Consider the following 22,815-nt stretch of genomic DNA (forward strand, 5'->3'; position numbering starts at 1 on the left):
GCTTGTCGCCAGAAACCCCAGGAGGATGTGTCTGAATACTTCTCTCGATTCGAGATTGTGTTTTCCGATTATAGTGGCCAGGACATGACCACCGCAACCGGACATCACCTCTTGCTCCAGAATTATGTGAAGGGTCTGTCACAAGAAGTCTCCCAGAAGCTACAGACCAGCGAGAGTAGTTGGGCAGCCTCCAAACCCGCAGCAATCCTCCAGATGGCCCAATACTACGAAAACCAAAAGAATGAGAACGATAGGGCATCAGAGAGGAAGAAAAAGGAACTGAAGGAGAGGGTAATGATAGCACAGTTGCAAGGGGTGACCATAGGAAGGGAACCCCCAAAAGGGAATTACCAACCAACCGCCCCTAGAAAGCTACCCCCTAGAGACCATACACCTGCACCCTACAACGGACGGAGAGACTTAGATGGGAACCAATGTGCGTTCTGTAGAGGGTTTGGACACTGGAAATCCCAGTGCCCGGTCCTTCTGGAATTGAACAAAAATAGGGACCCCAGAGACACAGCATATGACCCCAGAAATAGAGGACAGGGACGAGGGTACACGAACGATGCCATCAACGACAGGCCAGGTAGACCAAACACCTTTGATTGCCCCCGACAAAACCAGTGTCAGCAGTCCGACTACGAAAGCACCCATGACTTCGCATAGGACCGCCAGGGGCAAGGGAGGGATCCAGTCGAACTCCGTGTTGACCAGCAAGGTCCTTACGTCACTGCTAAGGTCTTGGGCACAAAGTCTCCATTCCTGGTAGATACTGGGGCGACACGTAGTGCGTTATCTAAACGACTGATTCCTAGGGCACCCTTGTCTGGCTCACACGTAACCTCAATAGGCTTCGATGGAACGCCCTCCACTAACCCCTTATCAGCACCAATCTCCTTTGACTTAGAAGATAACGCCACTGACACGACCTTTCTGCTCTCCTCCAACACCCCCGATGCTATTATGGGACTTGATTTGCTAAAACATTTCCGAGCTACCATCAGATGCTCCCCAGACGGAGTTCGAGTCATCCTGCACGATAACCCAGATCTGTTCAGACCTTGTCACACACGACGTATGCTCTCTATAACTAATGCTGACCTGTCCCTACTCGACACGTTACCCTCACATCTATGGGCTAAAACCGACTCAGATGTAGGGCGCATGGTGATCGACCCAGTACACATAACCGTCCGACCGGACGCAGTGCTACCAAAGCTTCCACAGTATCGAATATCGCCCGAAGGTGAGAAGGCATTGGTGGAAATCATCCAGTCCCTAGTCAATGCAGGAGTAGTAGAAGAAGTAGTCAGTAATGTTTGCAACAGCCCTATCCTACCCATTGTAAAGAAGCAAGGCGAGGGAGATGAGAAAGCATACCGCTTCATTGTTGACTTACGAGAAGTCAACAAAGTAGTCATACCTCAGAACCCCGTGGTCTCAGACATCACCACCATCCTCACCCTAATTCCGTCCACTGCCACCACCTTTACTGTTATTGATCTCAAGAACGCATTCTTCGCCATCCCCATCCACCCAGACAGCCGCTACCTGTTCGGCTTCACTTTGAAAGCTCGGTCGTACAGATTCTGTAGGGCACCCCAAGGCTACACTGAGAGTCCCAGCATTTATAGCCAAGCCCTCAAGAGACAACTAGATGCAGTCCAATTGCCCGATGGAGTGGTGTTAATACAGTACGTCGATGACATCCTTTTGGCGGCCGACACCACCCCACTTGCTGTCACGGCCACCCTTCACCTCCTCCACTTCCTCGCGGAGAACGGTCACAAGGTCTCCAGGAAGAAGTTACAGTTCTGCCAACCCCAAGTGACATACCTAGGCCACCTCCTATCCAAGGATGGGAGGAAACTTACCCCTGACCGAATTCAGACCATCCTAGAAACCCCTGTTCCCAAAACTCAGAAGCAAGTGCGGTCTCTAGTAGGCCTCACCTCCTTTTGTCGACAATGGTTGCCAAACTTCAGTCTTATTGTAAAACCTCTGCTTTCCCTGCTGGCTAAAGATGTCCCCTTCCCCCTCCCCTGGACACCCGAATGCCAATCCTCCTTCAAAGAATTACGAGACGCCCTCTGCTCGGCCCCAGTCCTAGGAACCCCAGACTACACTAAACCTTTCTCCCTCTACACCCACGAAAGGGAGGGATGTGTGTTGTCTGTCCTAACCCAGTCCATAGGCCCTAAACAACGCCCTTGTGCCTACTTCTCTGCCACTCTTGACCCTGTAGCCAGAGCATTGCCCGCCTGCCTTCGAGCAGTAGCCGCCGCTGCTGTCTCTATCCGGCAAAGTGAGGGGATCGTGCTCTCGAACCCCCTCACTGTATTGGTACCCCATGCGGTTGACACCCTCCTGAACCAGACCAAGACTCCACACCTGACTAGCGCACGACTGACTGGCTATGAACTGACTCTGCTTGCACCCCACATCACATTGAAACGATGCACCACTCTGAATCCAGCCACTCTACTACCTCTCCCTGACACTGACCCCAATGCGCCCCCCATACATGACTGCGTGACTCTCACGACGAACAGACCAAGAGTAGGGTTGACCTTCGAGATACTGCCTTCCCGGACCCTGACGGAGAACTATGGGTAGATGGCTCATGCATCAAGCTCCCCGATGGCACCACTTCCGCTGCCTATGCAGTCACCACAGCCCGAACAGTTGTTGAGACAGCCCGCATCACACAGCGATCCGCACAGGCGGCTGAACTGATTGCTCTCACACGAGCATGCATCCTGGCAGCAGGGACAAACGCAAACATTTACACAGACAGCCAATACGCCTTCGGGGTAGTTCACCACTTTGGGCTCCTTTGGAAGGAGAGGGGATTCCTGACTTCCCATGGCACACCCATCCTGCATGGAGATCTAGTCTCTGCCCTGACCGAAGCAGTCCTCCTCCCCACACGGCTGGCTGTGATCAAATGCCAGGCACACAAGAAAGTGACAGACATTATAGGACAGGGAAATGCACTAGCTGACATTACTGCCCGAACCACAGCCGAAAATAGGTCCACGACCCGTATGTACGTAACCAGGTCACAAACTGAGAAATGGAAGGATGCTAGGGAAACGATTAGGGACATCCAATTAGCCAGTACACCACACGAATTAACTGAATGGGCCCGGGTGGGATTGAAGGACGATGACGGTTGCTGGCGAACTAAAGACTCGAACAAATGGTTGCTACCTGACTCATACTTGATCCCCATGCTAACCATGGCACACTCCCCCGCACACATAGGGTCTGCTCCCATGATCGAACTCATCTCCAAAGTCTGGCACAACGACAAAATCTCAGACTCAGCCAAACGTCTGGTCCAACAATGCCTGGTCTGCCTCCAACACAACCCTGGGAAAGGAACTGCTGTACCCCGGGGAGGGTTTGGGGTTCCCAATCACCCCTTTGAAGTCCTACAAATGGACTATGTCCAGTTAGAAAGGTGCCAAGGTTTGAAGTACGTACTTGTCGTTGTGTGTGCCTTCAGCAAGTGGGTGGAAGCCTACCCAACCCGCGACAACACCGCTATGACTACCGCAAAAGTACTACTGAAGGAATTCTTCCCCCGATACGGCCTTTGTCGAATTTTGTGGAGCGACAACGGCCCCCACTTTGTAGCCGAGGTTATCCAACTCATCTTAAAGGGGCTGGGTGTAAAACAGAAGTTCCATGCGGTCTTCCATCCCCAATCTGCAGGCTTGGTTGAGCGACATAATGCCACATTGAAGCTTAAGATAGCAAAAATAGTTGCCACCACAGGACTGAAATGGCCAGACGCTCTCCCGCTAGCATTGCTATCAATGCGTTCCACCCCTACCAAACACCACTTAACCCCCTACGAGGTCGTCTTCGGGCGGCCCATGAACCTTTGGACTGCACCGAAACCAACATCCATCCACGACGTCCCGGACGTCCTCATGTCTGACTATTTGTATAACCTAACTAAAACGTTGTCTGTTATCCATCAGCAGGTGCTGCAAGCCATTCCTGACGTTTCCAGAGGCCCCAGGCACGACATCCAACCGGGTGACTTTGTCTTAGTGCGTAACTTCCAGCGCACCAAGAGTCTGGAGCCCCGGTGGACGGGCCCTCTGCAAGTCCTGATCACCACCCGAACAGCTCTTCGAGTGGAGGGGAAGCGCAATTGGCTGCATGCACACCACTGCAAGAAGGTATCATCGACCCTGACGGCCACGGACAACATCACTGCCCAAGAGGAACTACTACACACAGACCGACCATCCCTGAGCCACTGCCCGGATACAGAGACACTTGAATTAACAAAATATCCCGATCCTACTGTCCCATTCAAAGAAGGGTATAACCTACGACGAAAGGAGGGAACTTCGGCTAAGCAGACCACAAACTAAGTTGAAATCTCAAGAGCGGTTGCCTTGCCACCTCAAAGGCCACCAGGAGAGAAACTAAACAAAGTCTGTGGTTCTGCCCGCTACCGAGTCCCTTGAAGGTGATGGAAGCATCCGACATGAAGATGATGGAAGCAACCGGACGTCCGAAGATCCACTACAAAAACCCAAAGACTGACAGAATGCACAGCTCAAAGACTATTGCACTTTTCATTACCCTTCTCTTTTGCCTTCTCCTCATGGTCACCTTCCTGATCATGGAGGAGAGCGCACCCGCTCATAAGACATTGCTGACCACCGTTCAACCTATCACCATGAAAGAACACCATCTGATCTCACTTTCACCCCAACTCCGAGAAAGGCGTAAGGAGTTCTGGAATAACTCTTTTGTGCAGTTGCTCCACCAACATAATCTTGCCGCCAATGCCACTAATTGCTGGATCTGTGGATTGCTACCACATGCCATTGGACACTCTATCCCTTTCATCCCTTCACCTTTTTCTGTCCATGGTTCCTGCCTCGCCTGGCTAATCCTCCTGCAAGAAAGCTACAAGGACAATGCCACTTCCGGCAGAACTATGTCACACTTCTACCATGGGTTCTGGCTGAACAAAACTGGAAGAACTTCTGCCCCCCTCTGTCCTCTGAGATCAAACACTTCCTTTCACATGGACATCCCTGCCAAAGAACGAGTTGAAATGCAAGTGTTCAACAACCCAGCCAGACCCACCTTCTCTTACCTCCGGAAACGGACGGCCGCCACCCTAACAGTGGCCCTATCCGTCATCAACATCACTGGATTTGTGTGCCTCGAAGGCCTGGGGGCGCAGCTGGTGGGCCACAGACCCTGCCTCATCACCCGAACATTGGACTCAGTTGATCCACCCACCTTTGTTGCCTCCCCGAATATGTACTTCGTCTGTGGTACTAAAGCCTACACCTGGCTTCCGAAAGGTTGGGGAGGCACCTGCTACATCGCCTTTGTCCTTCCTCCGACATATGTGGCTCCAGCAAACCATCACCGACAGAAACGTGCCAAAGACATTGTGCAAGCCGACTCCACCGGAGCACAGTTCATGGACGCAGTAAAGGGTCTTGTTCCACTCTGGGGTCCAATGGCAAACAGCCGTGCCATCCGCCACTTAACCCAGGCAGTCGAAACGGCGATGAACATTACGGCTGGCATCCTCGCCAACAACACCGCCGAGCTTCAGGCCGTCCGCCTGGTGGCTCTTCAGAACCGCCTCGTTCTAGATGTGGTTCTGGCTGATCGTGGAGGAGCATCACGCATCATTGGGTCCAGCTGTTGTACCTACGTACCGGATAACTCACCCTCAGTCTACAAAGCAATTGAACACCTCCACAGACTTTCCGCAGAGGTTCATCAGGAGCAAGAAGAATGGTCCCTGGGAAGTTGGTTTTGGGACACTATTAGAAGTTGGGGATGGAGGCTGTTTTCATTTATCCTAATACCAATTGTGATACTATGTGGATGTTGCTTGGGGATTCAGTGTCTGCCACCTTTATGTTCGCTTTTTATGAACTGCATCTGCCCTAAGACTTTGAACTTCGAAGCGGAGCGAATGAAAGCTTTGTATGAGGTGGAAGTTCGTAGTATTATGGGGATAGATCCGAACTAAACAAGCTGGCGAGATATGTTAAAAGGGAGGACTGTGGAAATTTAGCTTGCAAACTGAACATTATCTGCGCCATCTTGTCTCTCCCCAGCGCGACACACAGGAAAGCGCACGGCAGCCATTTTAGGCACCCTGGTCTCTCCCTGCTCATTGCCGATCGCCAGCGCGTCCCCCTGGCGCTGCAAGCATCCCCCGCGCGCCGGCCACCCCCGCTCTCTCATACACGGGCCATAAACCCTCTCCTTCTGCGCGACCCTGCCATGGAACCGCATCCCACGCCTGACCGACATCCCATACATGGTCATGCATCTCTTTGATAACCCCCTTCCTCTACGCCCCATTGTCCGAACCGATCCCAGGCCATCACCTAGCCCTGCGGATGCAGTTTATTGCCCCTACTGTAAGGGAAACACCCCACATCAAAGGGATTACAGTAGATCAAGGCCCCCCACCCCCTGAGACCCGACCGGTCACACACACCCCCGGGAATTGGCGGAATGTCCAGCTGTGTGATAGCCATCTCCTACTGTGGGTGGGGTGGGGACTTCCACTGTAGATATGTGTGGGAACGAGCTCGAAGTGGGGATTCCGAGGATGTTCTTTCATGTATCAAGACAATCTCAAGAATGTGCCATGTATGATAAACCTACAATAAAGTCATAAACCTGTGTATAAGAGGCCAGGCCTCAGAGATGCAGAGAGAGCACCTCGTGACGATACTTCGCTGTCTGATCTGATGTGTTCCACTCCGACGGAATAAAACTTTGTTTCCTGCCTTCCAGTCTCCGGCGCCTGCCTCTTTATTGGTTTAGCATCGAATGGTATAAGAGGCGACTACCGCCGGGCAATACTTGAAAGGTTATCGACTGCAACTGCCGCTACCATTTAACAGATGCATTGATGAGGGTGTTGATTTCCTTTCTGATGGTGTTTTTTCACCAAGTTGAACATATGGTGGGGTCAGGGATCTTTGTGAACTCCTGAGTGGATGTAGCCCATGATTGTGGCGGTTGTGTTCACGGAGAGAGTTTGCCATGTGTTTAGTGATATTTTGTGGGAGTTAGAGATGTTGAGATGTTGAGGAGTCTGTTGAGTTCGGTTACAGGAGGTTAGGGGTCAAAGTTTTTGTAGATGGTGGCATTTTTGCTGTAGAAGAAGTTGGTGAGGGAATCGCAGAGCTCCTGAGAGGAGGTGTTGGTGTTCTCCGGGGGCTGTGGCCTTGGAAATTTCCTTGATGATGCAGAATTGTTCCTTGCTGTGATTGGAGCTGGTGCCCTGGTGGGAGGCCAGGGTGTTTTTCCTGGCTGTCTTTAGTTGCTGGTGGTACTCGTTGAGGGCTAGTTTGAAGTTTGAACAGTCATTGATTGTTTTGCTTGTGCGCCAGAACCTTTCAAGACGCTTGCAGGAGGGATTTGAGCTCTGGGGTGAAACAGCTGTGATGTTTGGAGGATCTGCAGGTTTTGATGGGTTTAAGGGGTGTGCCTATGTTGGCACATTTGTTTTTCCATATGTTGAAGTTTCTGATTGCCCGCTCGAGGTCGGTGGTGGCTTCGGGAGGTGAGGCATTGAGGGATCTGGTCCAGAGATCTTCAGTTACTTTGCTCCAGCTCCTGTAGGGAGATTTGGGTGGGCAGTGGATATGGTGGAGGTGATTGTGATGTGGAAGTGGACAATGGAGTGGTCGGACCAGGTGATTTCAGTGGATTGGCTGTACCTGGTTCTATTGCTGGTACAGAATATGGTGTCTAAAGTATGTCCAGTGATGTGCGTTAGGTCCATGACCAGTTGGGAGTATTTCCATGCTCTTGAGTAGATTGGTTGTGTTGGTGTCGTTGAGGTCTTCCAAGTGAAAGTTGAGGTCACTGAGGAAGAGGAAGTCTTTTGAGTTGATGGCCAGTGGGAATATGAAGTTGGAGATGGTCTTGCAGAAGGCAGGGCGTGGTCCCAGGGTGCCTCTGACCATTGTTTTGCTGCTGGTGTTGATATGAAAGTTCAGGTTTTGATAGGTGTGGTGGGGTCAGCGTTGGCTGTGCCATTGAGGGACTCTTGGTGATTGATCGCTATTCCACCACCGTGCTCATTGGAGCAGTAGCGTTGACTTAACTTGTATCCGTTAGGTTTGGCAGTGGCAATCTCGGGCTGATGCCGGGTTCAGACAAGTTTTGATGAGGACGACGATGTCGTTCGTGAAGGAGGTGAATATGTCCCAGATCTTGCTAGCGTGCATGTGGAGTGATCAGGTGCTGATCAGCAAGTATTGGAGTTGAGCTGTTGCAATGGCCATGGGCGGGGGTTCCGGAGTGAAGGGCTCTGTGTTGCAGTGGATGTGGCAGTGACAGTAGGAAGAAGGTCCTTCTGTTAATCGTGGGGAGGTGCGGTTGTAGTTGTTGTTGCTGCGTTGTACAGGCTAGAAGACTGAAGGTTTGGTGCTGGTGTACCTCTAGATGAGTGGGGGTCAGGGGTCTGGGCACTGGGTGGGGTCCAGGCGTGGACCGGCGCAGATGTGCTTGCGTTTGACACGCTGGTGGCATGTCAGCTCCACGGTCACACTGTGGCTTCAATTAAGTAGGTTTCCTAAGATGGGGGCGAGGTGCTGGACAGGGTCATTGGGAGGCAGGAAGCGGACAGGAGAGAGAGTTCGAGAGAGCAGCTGTGAGGGAAAAAGCAGGAAAAGTAGTTAACCTGGAAGAGGATTGATCATGGATTAGAGGGGAGAAAAAAGCATGTGTTTGAGGGGGAATAATGATTAAGGAGTAAATAAATTGCACTTAGAATGAGTAACAAATGAGAGTAGAAGCGAAAAATGATTGGGGAGAAAATAGTTAGAAGGAGTAAAAATGAAATTAGAGAAGAAAAACGATTAGGGCAAAAATCAAATTAGAGTGACTGAAAAAGAAATGAGAGGAGAAAAACAATTAGGGGGAAAGATTTGATTAAAAGGAGTGAAAATTACATTAGAGGAGGAAAATGTTTAGGGGATAAAATGCAATTAGAAGAGTACAGACAAAACTAGAGGAGAAAAATTATTAGGGAGAAAAACGAGATTAAGATGAGAGAAAGTCAAGGGGACCTGTGGAAAAATCGTTATTATGAGTCAGGAGACCTGTGGAGAAAAGTGTGTTATGAGGAGCAAAAGAGCTTGGGAGCCTGAAATGCAGAGGCAGAATGGTTAAGAACCCATGGTGAGATCTGAGGACCAGCCTCGAGGGGTGAGCAGCAGAAGATAGCTGGCCCGTGGACCTTCTCAATGGAGTTGCACTGGAGCCTCTATTAAGGAGGTTTCCTGGGAGTGGGGTGTGGTGCTGAGCGGGGTCAGTGGGAGGTAGAAATCATAAGGGAGAGGGAAGAGGAGAGAGCAGCTGTGAGGAAAAAAGTGGGAAAAGCAGTTAGCCTGGAAGAAAAGTTATTGAGGATTAGAGGAGGAAAAAGAGAGTGTTTAAGGGTGAAAAAATTATTAAGGAGTAAAAAATGCAATTAGAAGGAATGACAAATGAGATTGGAAGAGAAAAATGATTGGGGAGGAAATTACAGTTAGAAGGAGTAGAAACGAAATTAGAGGAGAAAAACAAATAAGTGGAAAATGCAATCAGAAGGAGTGAATACAAAATTAGAGGAGAAAAATGTCTAAGGGAGAAAAATGTGCTTAGAAGGAGAGAAAACAAAATTAGAGAAGAAAAATGATTAGGGGGAAAAATGCAATTAGGAGGAGTGAAAGTCAAGAGGACCTGTGGAAAAAATGTGTTTATGAGTCAGGGGACCGGTGGAGAAAAGTGTGTTATGAGGAAGAACAGAGCTTGGGAGCCTGAAAGGCAGACACACAATGGTTAAGAGGTTAGGGGGAGATCTGAGGACCTGTTTGGACGTGCAAGCAGCAGCGGAGAGCTGGCCCGGGGACCTGCCATCCATCCATTAATCGAATCAACGTTCCATTATCATATTCACACATTTATGATCCACCCAACCACAAATACAAACAAGCTACCGAATAAAGAAACACTTTAACTAATAACTAAGCCTGACATATTATATATGAAATTGCTTGTTATATTAAATTGCCCTCCATAACATATTTCAGGCCTGTATTGCAGCCTGTTTTGCAGATTTGAAATGCCATTTCAACCTGGCAAAATAGACCTTTGCAGGCCTAAAACTTCCTTTCTTTTTAATACATATGTCACCCCTAAGGTAGTCCCTAAACAGTCCACATGGCAGAGTACAGGGTATTTAAAAGGTTGGACATGTACTTTTATGTTTTACATGTCCTGCTAATGAAAAACTCCTAAATGTATTTTTCACCACTGTAAGGCCTACCTCTCCCATTGGATAACATGTGGTTTGCTTTATTACATTTAACATTTGATTATGAGCAGGTGGGAATGTTCTGTTTTGATCAAATTAATTAAAATTTAAAACCCTCTTTTATGGTAAAATCAAATTTTAAGTCACAATTCTGAAAATGCTATTTTTCGAAAGTCTGCATTTTTTTGTCCTCAATATTTGGCGCACACAGCCTGTATGCTAGGTTGCAATACTAGATGCAGTTCTTTCTCTCACTGCAAAGCCGGCACCAGGTATAAATATTGGATCCGCAGACCAATTCTTCAGTACACTTATGGACATGTGGATACTAGAGAAGAAGGACTTCCCTGTTGCTAATGGACTGCCCTGCTGCCCTACTGTCTGAGAAAGAAGACTGGACCTGCTCCTTTCCTCCCAGGCTACCTGAGTGAGTCCAAGGGTCAAATGGCTGCCTAATGTTTTGAGCTACAGGGACACAACAGGTTCCTGATCTACAGCTTTTTCAGAACCGATGCAGCGTGACGCATCCCAACGCCAGTCCCATCAGCATCACCTCCAGACTGGTGGCTTCATCCGTGCTGACGCAGCGCACCACACCTTCACACCGCCAACGAATCGCAGCTCCTGATTGGCACCTTCACCAGCACTGATCCAGCACAACCCATCTCAATGCAAATCTACCCACTGCAGATCCAGACTGATGGCTTCATTGACCTGACACAGCGTGACACAAGTCAACCCTAGCCTTGCAGCTCCTGATGGATGGGTTGGATAGCATCACAACGCATCTCGAACAAGGACCATGCATTACAGCTCCTGGGTGATGGCTCCTGGACACAGCATGGCGCAGGCTGATGAGGACTTCTCAACTTGATTTCAAGGACACAAGACACTATCTCAGAGGGCCAATCCTTGTCCCGTGCCAGGCCTATGCTTCATCGCTGTTGCCCAGCGCAACTAGACAACCATTTTTACTGATTGGATTTTTGTCATTTTGGTATCAAATTATTTACTATTTATTAAATATTATTTTTCTAAATAGTTGTTACATTTTTATTGTGTTATGTTTTCTCTTTCAGAGCCTTTGATGGGTCACAAATGTTTTCTCTGGATTGGATTTTCCAGCAAAAGACATACACTTGGAAAACTGCAAAATGGTTCCCATGGCTGGAACAACCTTCTTGTTGTCAATTAACCTCTTCCATGATATCAAAAATGCCAGTTACAGTCCAGTCCAGTCCTTTAAAATATACATTTTAGCTAAAGTATTTACGTGTGGTGGTGGCTCAGGTTCTCAATCCACTGTGAGTTTAAAAAGGTGAAACAGTGGGTCTGTGTTGGTTCAAAAGCACCAAGTGAAAATGTAGTGAATCTATATTCATTTCGTAATAATATATGATATATATATTTATTTCAGAAAGGTTTTGTTTTATTTGTAATTGTACAATTTGTTAGGTCAGTTTGATTGCAGTCCATCATGTGTTTTTCCCTCCTTATACCAGTTAGATTGATATCATTGACGTCAAGCTATATAAGCCATGTTCATCCAGGCAAGAGCTTGTGTTATATTGATATGCAGTGTAAAGTGATCTCCTCTTTCATGCTGCCAAGTGAGGATGTTGCAAACTTGAGATTTCCTCATTAATAATTACTTTTTCCCTTTACTTTTTATTTATGCAGCTTCATGAAAATCAAGTCGACATGGACGAGCTCAAACAACAGGTGAGTCCATTTGCATTGCTTCATGCTGAAAGAAGACAGGTAAGAGCTGCTGAAATACCCGGGAGAGCTAACCCATCCACAACCCACCTTTACAAGCTCAGGAGAGAATGCAGGAATTACAAAAGACACATCCTCAAAGAGAAAGCCACCTTTCTTGCTGAATTCCCTAGACAAAGCAAGAAAACGGCTCAAGGAACTTTCTAACATTACCAGGCAACAAACCGCAAAACCTACCAAAGAAACAAACCCTGCCTCAAACTTATAGTGTGACAACTTGGCCAAATTCTTTAATGACAAAATCACTAACATCAAGCTCTCCATGGACTGTCACCCATAGACCCACTCCAGTAACTCTTCCAACACAATGGAGGCAAACCCATTCCTAGATCCTTCCTTGAGCTTAAAAACCTGAGGCCCTTCCTCCAGTAACTACCAGTATCAACCAATACTCAAGGCCCTCCTCCGCACCCAAGAGTTGGAAGGCTTCCAAACCACTCACAGATGAGGACATCTCCATGGTGATTGCCAAATTCAAGCCCTCCTCCCAATAAGCAGACCCACTCCCTGCTTCCCTTGCAAAAAGTCTCAACCTCACACTAACCCCTCTATGGACCAAGATCATAAACATCTCCCTGAAAAAAGGCTGATGCCCGACTGCCTTAAAAAAGGCCAAGTTTAAATTAAACAGACACAGACCCGAACAATCCCAAGAATTTCAGACCCATCACCAACCTTTCCTCCCTAGCAAAAATAGTCCATTTTTCTCTACCAACTCAGCCAACACTTGGACTCCAATAGCCTACTTGACTCACACAAGTCAGGTTTCAGGAAGAGATGCAGCACTGAACCAGCTATACTGAATATAACAGATGGCATTTATAAATCCGTAGACATGAATAGATGCTGCCTGCATGTCCTCCTAACCTGTTAGACCTGTCAGCCCTTTGGGTGGTCCCTCCTCATCATTATTTATTTTGTCCCACTTTTGCCTCAAACCCTGTTAGAATTTTTCCTTTTTGGGAACCACCAGACTTTTTAGTGTTGATGCAGGGTCAGGGAGACATTTTCCCTACCCCTGCAACTTCTGTCTGAGGGCCTGAGACACAAAATGGTCGCCGGAGATCGAGGTGAAGCGCGCCGGAGGTCGGGAGTGGAGATCGCACTCCGGAGACGCCAGAATCTGAGGTGAAGCGCGCCGGAGGTCGGGAGTGGAGGTCGCACTCCGGAGACACCCGGAAGCGGGGAGACCGTGACCCTGCGACGCCGGAAGGCGACATCGAGCCGGAGCAGCCCAGCGACATCGAACCGAGGCCGCCCAGCGCCATCGAGCCGGAGCAGCCCAGCGACATCGAGCCGAGGCCGCCCAGCGACATCGATCCGGAACAGCCCAGCGACATCGATCCGAAGCCGCCCAGCGACACCGAACCGGAGCCGCCCAGCGACATCGAGCCGGAGCCGCCTCACGACATCGACACGGCGCCGAGCGGAGCCGATCATCGTGAAAAGGGCAGTAAGTGGTAGAAAGGGCATCTGAGGCCCTGTGGAGCCCTAAAAGACCATTCTAGGGGCTAGAGGGGTGTTAGAACCAGCCTGGGAGTGCCAGGGGTAAACTGAGACTGGTGCAGTGACCTCTGTGAGGGGTTGTGTATTTTGGGAGAGCCAGATCCTTAGGCTACCCTTATTCTACCTCAGTTCAGGCCCAGCCTTGACCAATCTAGGTGGGACACCCCCCATGTCATCCAAATGACCACAAGCTGTACTTGGGCATAGTAAAACCAAACTACCTCAGGAAAGCGATGTGAACTGTAATTGTCATTAATTGTGTTATTTAAGTTATTGAAGGTGCTTTATTTATTGACTGTATTTATTGTCTGACTGTATTTATTCCTGCATTGTATTTATTGTCTGACAGTATTTATTAGCTATTTGTATTTATTGCACCCCTATTTATTCCTTGCTTATTTATGACCTGATCCTATTTATTGAAACCCCACTGTGGTATTATTTATTTGACCTGCCCTTTTAAAGGAGAATCTTATTGTCTTGTATTTATTTTATGAACCCTGCAACTAAGAGAAAATAAGATAAAGTCAAACTACTTTCTTTCATGATTTTTACGGTGTAGTGTCGTTTTTGGAACGGATGAACGCATGGTTATTGTGAGGGTGTGACGTACGCTTAACACGGTGCCTGTACCCCAACCGCTCGAGCCAAGCTACCGTTGTGCTGGGAACCTGGTGACTGCTAACCCGGTTGCCCGGTTTCCAACATAAAATTGGTGTTCAGTGGTGGGATTGAGCTGTGCTTGCGTCCACTCGACAATAACTTTGGGTAGTCCATAGGCCTACACCGGGAGTTTTCTCCAAGCGGACTTCCTAATTTTGAGTTTTGTTTTTTCCAAATTTACTTCTGGTGGTGGGAGGAGGTATTATAAAAGGTACCCCCCTGCATAGCTTCTGTAAGCAACTGTCTTCTACCCTGAGTCGGCAAAATGGAGTTTGTATTAGAGGATGTGGAAACTTATACTGTGGCCCAACTCAGAGAGTTTTGTGAGCGAGAGGGGGTGTTTTGTCCCCAAGGTGCAAAGAAGGGTGAGCTCCAGACCAGCTTAAGGGCTTGGGGGGAGGCACGACGAGAAAGCAAGGTGGAGAAGGAAGATAGGGATGGACAGCCTGTCAGCGAGGGGGCTGGTTTGTACCAACCTGAGGTGGGGGACCTAGTAGCGGGGACCAGAACACTTTCAAGGAAGGGCAGCAGTGTCTCTAGCAACGGCTTATTAGAAGCAGAATTCACTGACCGGAGGGAGAAAAGACAACTCACATGGGATTTGGCGAAGCTGGAGAATGAAAAAGAGGAACGGAGGATGGCTCACGAGTTGAGGCTCAGGGAGATAGATCTCCAGATCCTACGGGTCGGGGCACACCCTGTTCCTAGTTGTGGCAGCGAAGAAAGAGAAATCACCAGGGAATCCAAACCCTATTTGCCAAAAGACATAGTAGCTAGCTATAGTGCAGGTGATGATATCGCCAAGTGGCTAGCGGCCTATGAGATCTCATTAAGAGTCCATGGGGTTCCAGAGAAGTATTGGGGAGGGGGATTGTATAAATACATGCCTCCAGCTGGTAGGGATACATTATTGGCCCTGGAGCAGGATGAGCAGACCCACTACCCCACCATGAAAGTGGCGCTCGTAAGGAAGTTTGGACTAACACCCGAGAAGTATAGACAGAAGTTCATGGGGTAGCCACAAACTGGGCACACAGAATTGGGTGGATTTCCTGGACTATGCAAAGAAGGCATTGGAGGGTTGGATACAAGGCAGCGAGGTGAGGGACTACGAGGGGTTGTTTGATTTGATGTTGAAGGAACACCTGCTCGAAAAATGTTTCCCTGAACTGCGTCAACACCTGGTGGATAGCAAGCTGACCAATCCCCGGAAGCTTGCTGAGGAGGCGGACATTTGGGCTAGTACCCGGGTGTCCACAAGGGGGACTGGAGGGGACTCTCAAAAGACCGGACAGGGCGCCCCCCAGAAGAAAGAGGGAGGGGAAAAGAAAACGGAGTTCTCTAAAGGCCCCCAAAATAGTTCCCAAGGGAAGGGAACAGGATTCTCCCCCAGGGCTAACCCACCCAGAAACCCTAATCCTGGCCAGAGTCAGCAGCCAAGGGTTGTCCATTGCTACGAGTTCGGTGGTGTCGGACACTATAAGGGAGATGTGAAGTGCCCGAAAAGACCACCCCCTCCCATCGGAGGAAAGGCCCCCGGAGTAGCTAGTGTAGTGCTCGGGGAGGAGATGCCCTTAGGTAAGGGAAGGGAGTGGGCGGGTGTCACTTTAGTGTCCCTGGGAGAACGGGAGATGGTTCCTAAGATCCAGGTACCCGCAAATACCACGAAGTATGGGCAATGGGTCACCATCAATGGCCAAAGAGGGGAGGCTCTGAGAGACACAGGAGCCAGTATGACTATGGTACGTAGCCAACTGGTGTCTCCAGAGCAGGTGATTCCCCATGTGCTCCACCCTGCCGCGATGGCTGACGGCAGAATGGGCCACTATCCGGTGGCCGAGGTTCCATTTGAATGGGAAGGGGTTGCAGGTTCACTTCGAGTTGCCGTAAGCCCTGCCGTGCCAGTCGATTGTCTGCTGGGGAATGACATGGAGCATAATGCTTGGAAGGAGGTGGAATACCGGACTCATGCTGAGATGCTGGGTACACCTGACTGGGCCTGTGTCAGCACAAGGTCTGCGACTACCCGGAGGGGGAGTTCGTTTAGGCGGGAGCCTGGAACAAAGGCACCGCCGGCTGCCAATCAAGGGAAGAACCGAGGACAGGAGGAGCCTGCCTTGGCATCCGCGCCCTGTGTGACGGATAGGCCACCGGAGGTGGTGGACCAGGAGTCCGCGGAGGGGGATGTTACTGAACTGGAGGACCTACCCATCCCGGCCGAGTGGCACGTGGAGGGAGGGCCGACCAGGGAGGAATTCTGCAAGGGCCAGAAGGAGTGTCCTACCCTTGAGCGACTGAGGCGACAGGCCGAAGCCCAGGCAGCAGGGAACGTTGAGGGGAACTATAATATTTACTGGGAGGATGGCCTCCTCTACAGTGAACCCAAGGCGCCCATGCATGGATCGTCACGGGCCTTGGTTGTCCCTCAACGTTACCGAGCCTTCCTTCTGGAATTGGCTCATGAAATCCCCTTGGCAGGACACCTGGGGCAAGACAAGACCTTTGCCCGGCTTGTCCCACACTTTTATTGGCCTCAAATGAAAGTGTTGTCCGACACCTACTGCCGGACGTGTGTGTCTTGCCAAGCCAGTGGGAAAACAGGGGTGAAGCTGAAAGCTCCCCTGGAACCACTTCCTGTCGTTAGCACCCCCTTTGAAAGGGTGGGCATCGACATTGTGGGTCCGTTAGATCCGCCTACTATAGCTGGTCACAGGTTTATCCTGGTTTTGGTGGATCATGCCACACGGTACCCAGAGGCTATACCTCTGAGGACCATTACTGCACCTGTTGTGGCTAGGGCCCTGATGGGAATCTTTACCCGAGTGGGTTTTCCCAAGGAAGTTGTGTCTGACAGGGGGACCAACTTCATGTCAGCATACATGCGGGCGATGTGGAAGGAGTGTGGAGTGACCTACCGGTTCACCACTCCTTACCACCCCCAGACCAATGGTCTGGTGGAGAGGTTCAATAAGACCTTGAAAGGCATGATCAGAAGTCTGCCTGAAAGCCTGCGGAGGAAATGGGACGTCCTCCTACCCTCTCTATTGTTTTCCTACAGGGAAGTGCCACAGAAGGGAGTGGGCTTCAGCCCCTTCGAGCTTTTGTATGGGCACCCTGTGCGTGGACCTCTCATCCTGGTGAGAGACGGATGGGAAAGAACTCCCAGAAAGCTTCCCCAGGACGTGGTGAGCTACATGCTGGCCTTCCGGAGCCAAATGGCTAAGTTGTGGAAGCAAGCTTCTGACAACTTGGAAGCCAGCCAAGCAGTGATGAAGGCGTGGTATGACCACAATGCTCACCCGGTGGAGTTGGAGCCTGGCCAGAAGGTGTGGGTGATCGAACCAGGAGAGCTTAGCGCCCTCCAGGATCGCTGGTCAGGACCCTTTGAGGTGTTGGAGAAGAAGGGTAAGGCTACCCACTTGGTGGACCTGAAGACCCCTCGTCAGCCCCTACGGGTGCTGCATGCCAACCGCCTCAAACCCCACCATGAGAGGCCCGAAGTCCTATTGTTAATGGTGACTGACGGAGCAGAGGACGTGGAAAGCGAGCCTCTCCCCGACTTATTTGCGTCTCAAGAGAAGGATGGGTTGGTGGAGGGAGTGATTCTCTCCCCGTCCCTAACTCCTGAACAGCAGGAGGACTGCCGCCAGGTCCTGGGGCAGTACTCTTCGTTGTTCTCCCTTGTTCCGGGTAGGACTCACCTGTGCGTCCATGACGTGGACACAGGAGACAGCCCACCTGTGAAGTCCAAGATCTACCGGATGACAGACAAGGTGAAGGCCAGCATTCACAGTGAAGTCACTAAGATGCTGGAGCTAGGAGTGATTGAACCTTCTAGCAGCCCCTGGTCCAGTCCGGTGGTATTAGTACCAAAAGCTGTACCACCGGGTGGCCAACCGGAACTGAGGTTCTGTGTGGACTACCGGGGACTGAATTCAGTAACGAAGACTGATGCTCATCCGATCCCGAGGGCGGATGAACTGATTGACCGGCTGGGGGCTGCCCAATATTTGAGTACCTTTGACCTTACATCCGGGTACTGGCAGATCTCTCTGACTGATGGAGCTAAGGAAAGGTCAGCCTTCTCCACGCCCAAGGGCCACTACCAGTTCTGCGTGATGCCCTTTGGGCTCAAGAACGCCCCTGCCTCGTTTCAGCGTCTGGTGAACCAGATCCTCGCCGGAATGGAGAGTTTCTCTGCTGCTTATCTGGATGACATTGCCGTCTTCAGTAACAGCTGGGAGGATCACTTGCGTCACCTGCAAACTGTTCTCCGGGCCCTGAAGCAAGCTGGGTTAACGATCAAGGCCAGTAAATGCCAGATCGGGCAGGGGTCGGTAGTGTACCTTGGACACTTGGTGGGTAGGGGAGCGGTGCAGCCCCTCCAGGCGAAAATCGAGGCTATCATGGCCTGGGAACCCCCCAAGACTCAGACTGAGGTCCGAGCTTTTCTGGGCCTCACAGGATACTACCGCCGCTTCGTGAAGGGGTACGGGACCATTGTGGCCCCCCTCACGGAGCTTACGTCCAAGAAGCAACCTCGACGGGTAGTCTGGACGGAGGCTTGTCAGCAGGCCTTTGTGAAACTGAAGCAAGCCATGTGCGAGGCCCCGGTCTTAAGGGCCCCAGACTTTTCCAAGGAGTTCATTGTCCAGACGGATGCATCGGAACATGGCATTGGGGCAGTGTTATCGCAACTCAATGAAGAGGGTCTGGATCAACCCGTGGTCTTCCTGTCCCGGAGACTACTTCCCAGGGAACAGAAGTGGAGTGCAATAGAGCGTGAAGCCTTTGCAGTGGTATGGGCTGTGAAGAAGTTGCGGCCATACCTGTTTGGCTCGCACTTCCTAGTTCAGACCGACCACAGACCCCTTCGTTGGCTGATGCAGATGAAGGGGGAGAATCCCAAGTTGCTAAGGTGGTCTATCTCCCTACAGGGAATGGACTTTCAGGTGGAACATCGGCCTGGAGTGGACCACGCCAATGCAGACGGTCTCTCAAGGTATTTCTGCCTTAGTGATGAGAACTCCCAAGGGGTTGGGTAGCTCTCCCCACTTTCAGCTGGGGGGGACGCGTGTTAGACCTGTCAGCCCTTTGGGTGGTCCCTCCTCATCATTATTTATTTTGTCCCACTTTTGCCTCAAACCCTGTTAGAATTTTTCCTTTTTGGGAACCACCAGACTTTTTAGTGTTGATGCAGGGTCAGGGAGCCATTTTCCCTACCCCTGGAACTTCTGTCTGAGGGCCTGAGACACAAAATGGTGGCCACCCATTGTCACCTGTGACATCATCAGAACCCACTGGAGATTTCTAGAACCTTCCGTAACATTCTGGAACCCTGTGACTGTGAGAGGCAGTTTAGAATGTTGGGAGGCCATCTCAGAGTGGCAGTTGGCAACTGACTAGAGAGGAGAGAGGAGCAGTTCAGAAGGAGGTCGGAGTAAGGCAGCAGGGGTGGAAACCAGTGCTTGGAGTGGGGTCCAGAAACCCACCCTTGATGCTAGTCCCTACTGACCAAGCCCAGCCTAGAGCCCTGTGTGGGACCAAGACCAGAAAAACCATCTTAAGGACCTAAATATTGTGAAGAGGCCTTAAAGAAGAAGACCAGCAAGCTCCTGACCTGTTTAGCGGTGTCCTCCTGGAGTCCTGACGTCGAGAAGCCTGGAGACCTGAGGCCTGAGGTGGAGAAGCGGCGCTGACAGAAAGCAGACGTCGTACCCGGAGCCGTCAGAGGTCGAGAGAGGGCGCCGACGGAGGTCGTGGAGAGGCTTCGGAGGTCGAGTAAGGAGTCACCTGAGGTCGAGGTGAAGCGCAACGGAGGTCGGGAGTGGAGATCGCACTCCGGAGTCGCCGGAGATCGAGGTGAAGCGCGCCGGAGGTCGGGAGTGGAGATCGCACTCCGGAGACGCCGGAATCTGAGGTGAAGCGCGCCGGAGGTCGGGAGTGGAGGTCGCACTCCGGAGACACCCGGAAGCGGGGAGACCGGGACCCTGCGACGCCGGAAGGCGACATCGAGCCGGAGCAGCCCAGCGACATCGAACCGAGGCCGCCCAGCGACATCGAGCCGGAGCAGCCCAGCGACATCGAGCCGAGGCCGCCCAGCGACATCGATCCGGAACAGCCCAGCGACATCGATCCGAAGCCGCCCAGCGACACCGAACCGGAGCCGCCCAGCGACATCGAGCCGGAGCCGCCTCACGACATCGACACGGCGCCGAGCGGAGCCGATCATCGTGAAAAGGGCAGTAAGTGGTAGAAAGGGCATCTGAGGCCCTGTGGAGCCCTAAAAGACCATTCTAGGGGCTAGAGGGGTGTTAGAACCAGCCTGGGAGTGCCAGGGGTGAACTGAGACTGGTGCAGTGACCTCTGTGAGGGGTTGTGTATTTTGGGAGAGCCAGATCCTTAGGTTACCCTTATTCTACCTCAGTTCAGGCCCAGCCTTGACCAATCTAGGTGGGACACCCCCCATGTCATCCAAATGACCACAAGCTGTACTTGGGCATAGTAAAACCAAACTACCTCAGGAAAGCGATGTGAACTGTAATTGTCATTAATTGTGTTATTTAAGTTATTGAAGGTGCTTTATTTATTGACTGTATTTATTGTCTGACTGTATTTATTCCTGCATTGTATTTATTGTCTGACAGTATTTATTAGCCATTTGTATTTATTGCACCCCTATTTATTCCTTGCTTATTTATGACCTGATCCTATTTATTGAAACCCCACTGTGGTATTATTTATTTGACCTGCCCTTTTAAAGAAGAATCTTATTGTCTTGTATTTATTTTATGAACCCTGCAACTAAGAGAAAATAAGATAAAGTCAAACTACTTTCTTTCATAATTTTTACGGTGTAGTGTCGTTTTTGGAACGGATGAACGCATGGTTATTGTGAGGGTGTGACGTATGCTTAACACGGTGCCTGTACCCCAACCGCTCGAGCCAAGCTACCGTTGTGCTGGGAACCTGGTGACTGCTAACCCGGTTGCCCGGTTTCCAACATAAAATTGGTGTTCAGTGGTGGGATTGAGCTGTGCTTGCGTCCACTCGACAATAACTTTGGGTAGTCCATAGGCCTACACCGGGAGTTTTCTCCAAGCGGACTTCCTAATTTTGAGTTTTGTTTTTTCCAAATTTACTTCTGGTGGTGGGAGGAGGTATTATAAAAGGTACCCCCCTGCATAGCTTCTGTAAGCAACTGTCTTCTACCCTGAGTGGGCAAAATGGAGTTTGTATTAGAGGATGTGGAAACTTATACTGTGGCCCAACTCAGAGAGTTTTGTGAGCGAGAGGGGGTGTTTTGTCCCCAAGGTGCAAAGAAGGGTGAGCTCCAGACCAGCTTAAGGGCTTGAGGGGAGGCACAACGAGAAAGTAAGGTGGACAAGGAAGATAGGGATGGACAGCCTGTCAGCGAGGGGGCTGGTTTGTACCAACCTGAGGTGGGGGACCTAGTAGCGGGGACCAGAACACTTTCAAGGAAGGGCAGCAGTGTCTCTAGCAACGGCTTATTAGAAGCAGAATTCACTGACCGGAGAGAGAAAAGACAACTCACATGGGATTTGGCGAAGCTGGAGAATGAAAAAGAGGAACGGAGGATGGCTCACGAGTTGAGGCTCAGGGAGATAGATCTCCAGATCCTACGGGTCGGGGCACACCCTGTTCCTAGTGGTGGCAGCGAAGAAAGAGAAATCACCAGGGAATCCAAACCCTATTTGCCAAAAGACATAGTAGCTAGCTATAGTGCAGGTGATGATATCGCCAAGTGGCTAGCGGCCTATGAGATCTCATTAAGAGTCCATGGGGTTCCAGAGAAGTATTGGGGAGGGGGATTGTATAAATACATGCCTCCAGCTGGTAGGGATACATTATTGGCCCTGGAGCAGGATGAGCAGACCCACTACCCCACCATGAAAGTGGCGCTCGTAAGGAAGTTTGGACTAACACCCGAGAAGTATAGACAGAAGTTCATGGGGTAGCCACAAACTGGGCACACAGAATTGGGTGGATTTCCTGGACTATGCAAAGAAGGCATTGGAGGGTTGGATACAAGGCAGCGAGGTGAGGGACTACGAGGGGTTGTTTGATTTGATGTTGAAGGAACACCTGCTCCAAAAAGGATTCCCTGAACTGGCACAACACCTGGTGGATAGCAAGCTGACCAATCCCCGGAAGCTTGCTGAGGAGGCGGACATTTGGGCTAGTACCCGGGTGTCCACAAGGGGGACTGGAGGGGACTCTCAAAAGACCGGACAGGGCGCCCCCCAGAAGAAAGAGGGAGGGGAAAAGAAAACGGAGTTCTCTAAAGGCCCCCAAAATAGTTCTCAAGGGAAGGGAACAGGATTCACCCCCAGGGCTAACCCACCCAGAAACCCTAATCCTGGCCAGAGTCAGCAGCCAAGGGTTGTCCATTGCTACGAGTGCGGTGGTGTCGGACACTATAAGGGAGATGTGAAGTGCCCGAAAAGACCACCCCCTCCCATCGGAGGAAAGGCCCCCGGAGTAGCTAGTGTAGTGCTCGGGGAGGAGATGCCCTT

The sequence above is a fragment of the Triturus cristatus genome, chromosome 8 (assembly GCF_964204655.1).
Source record: "Triturus cristatus chromosome 8, aTriCri1.1, whole genome shotgun sequence".
In the NCBI taxonomy this organism is placed as follows: domain Eukaryota; kingdom Metazoa; phylum Chordata; class Amphibia; order Caudata; family Salamandridae; genus Triturus; species Triturus cristatus.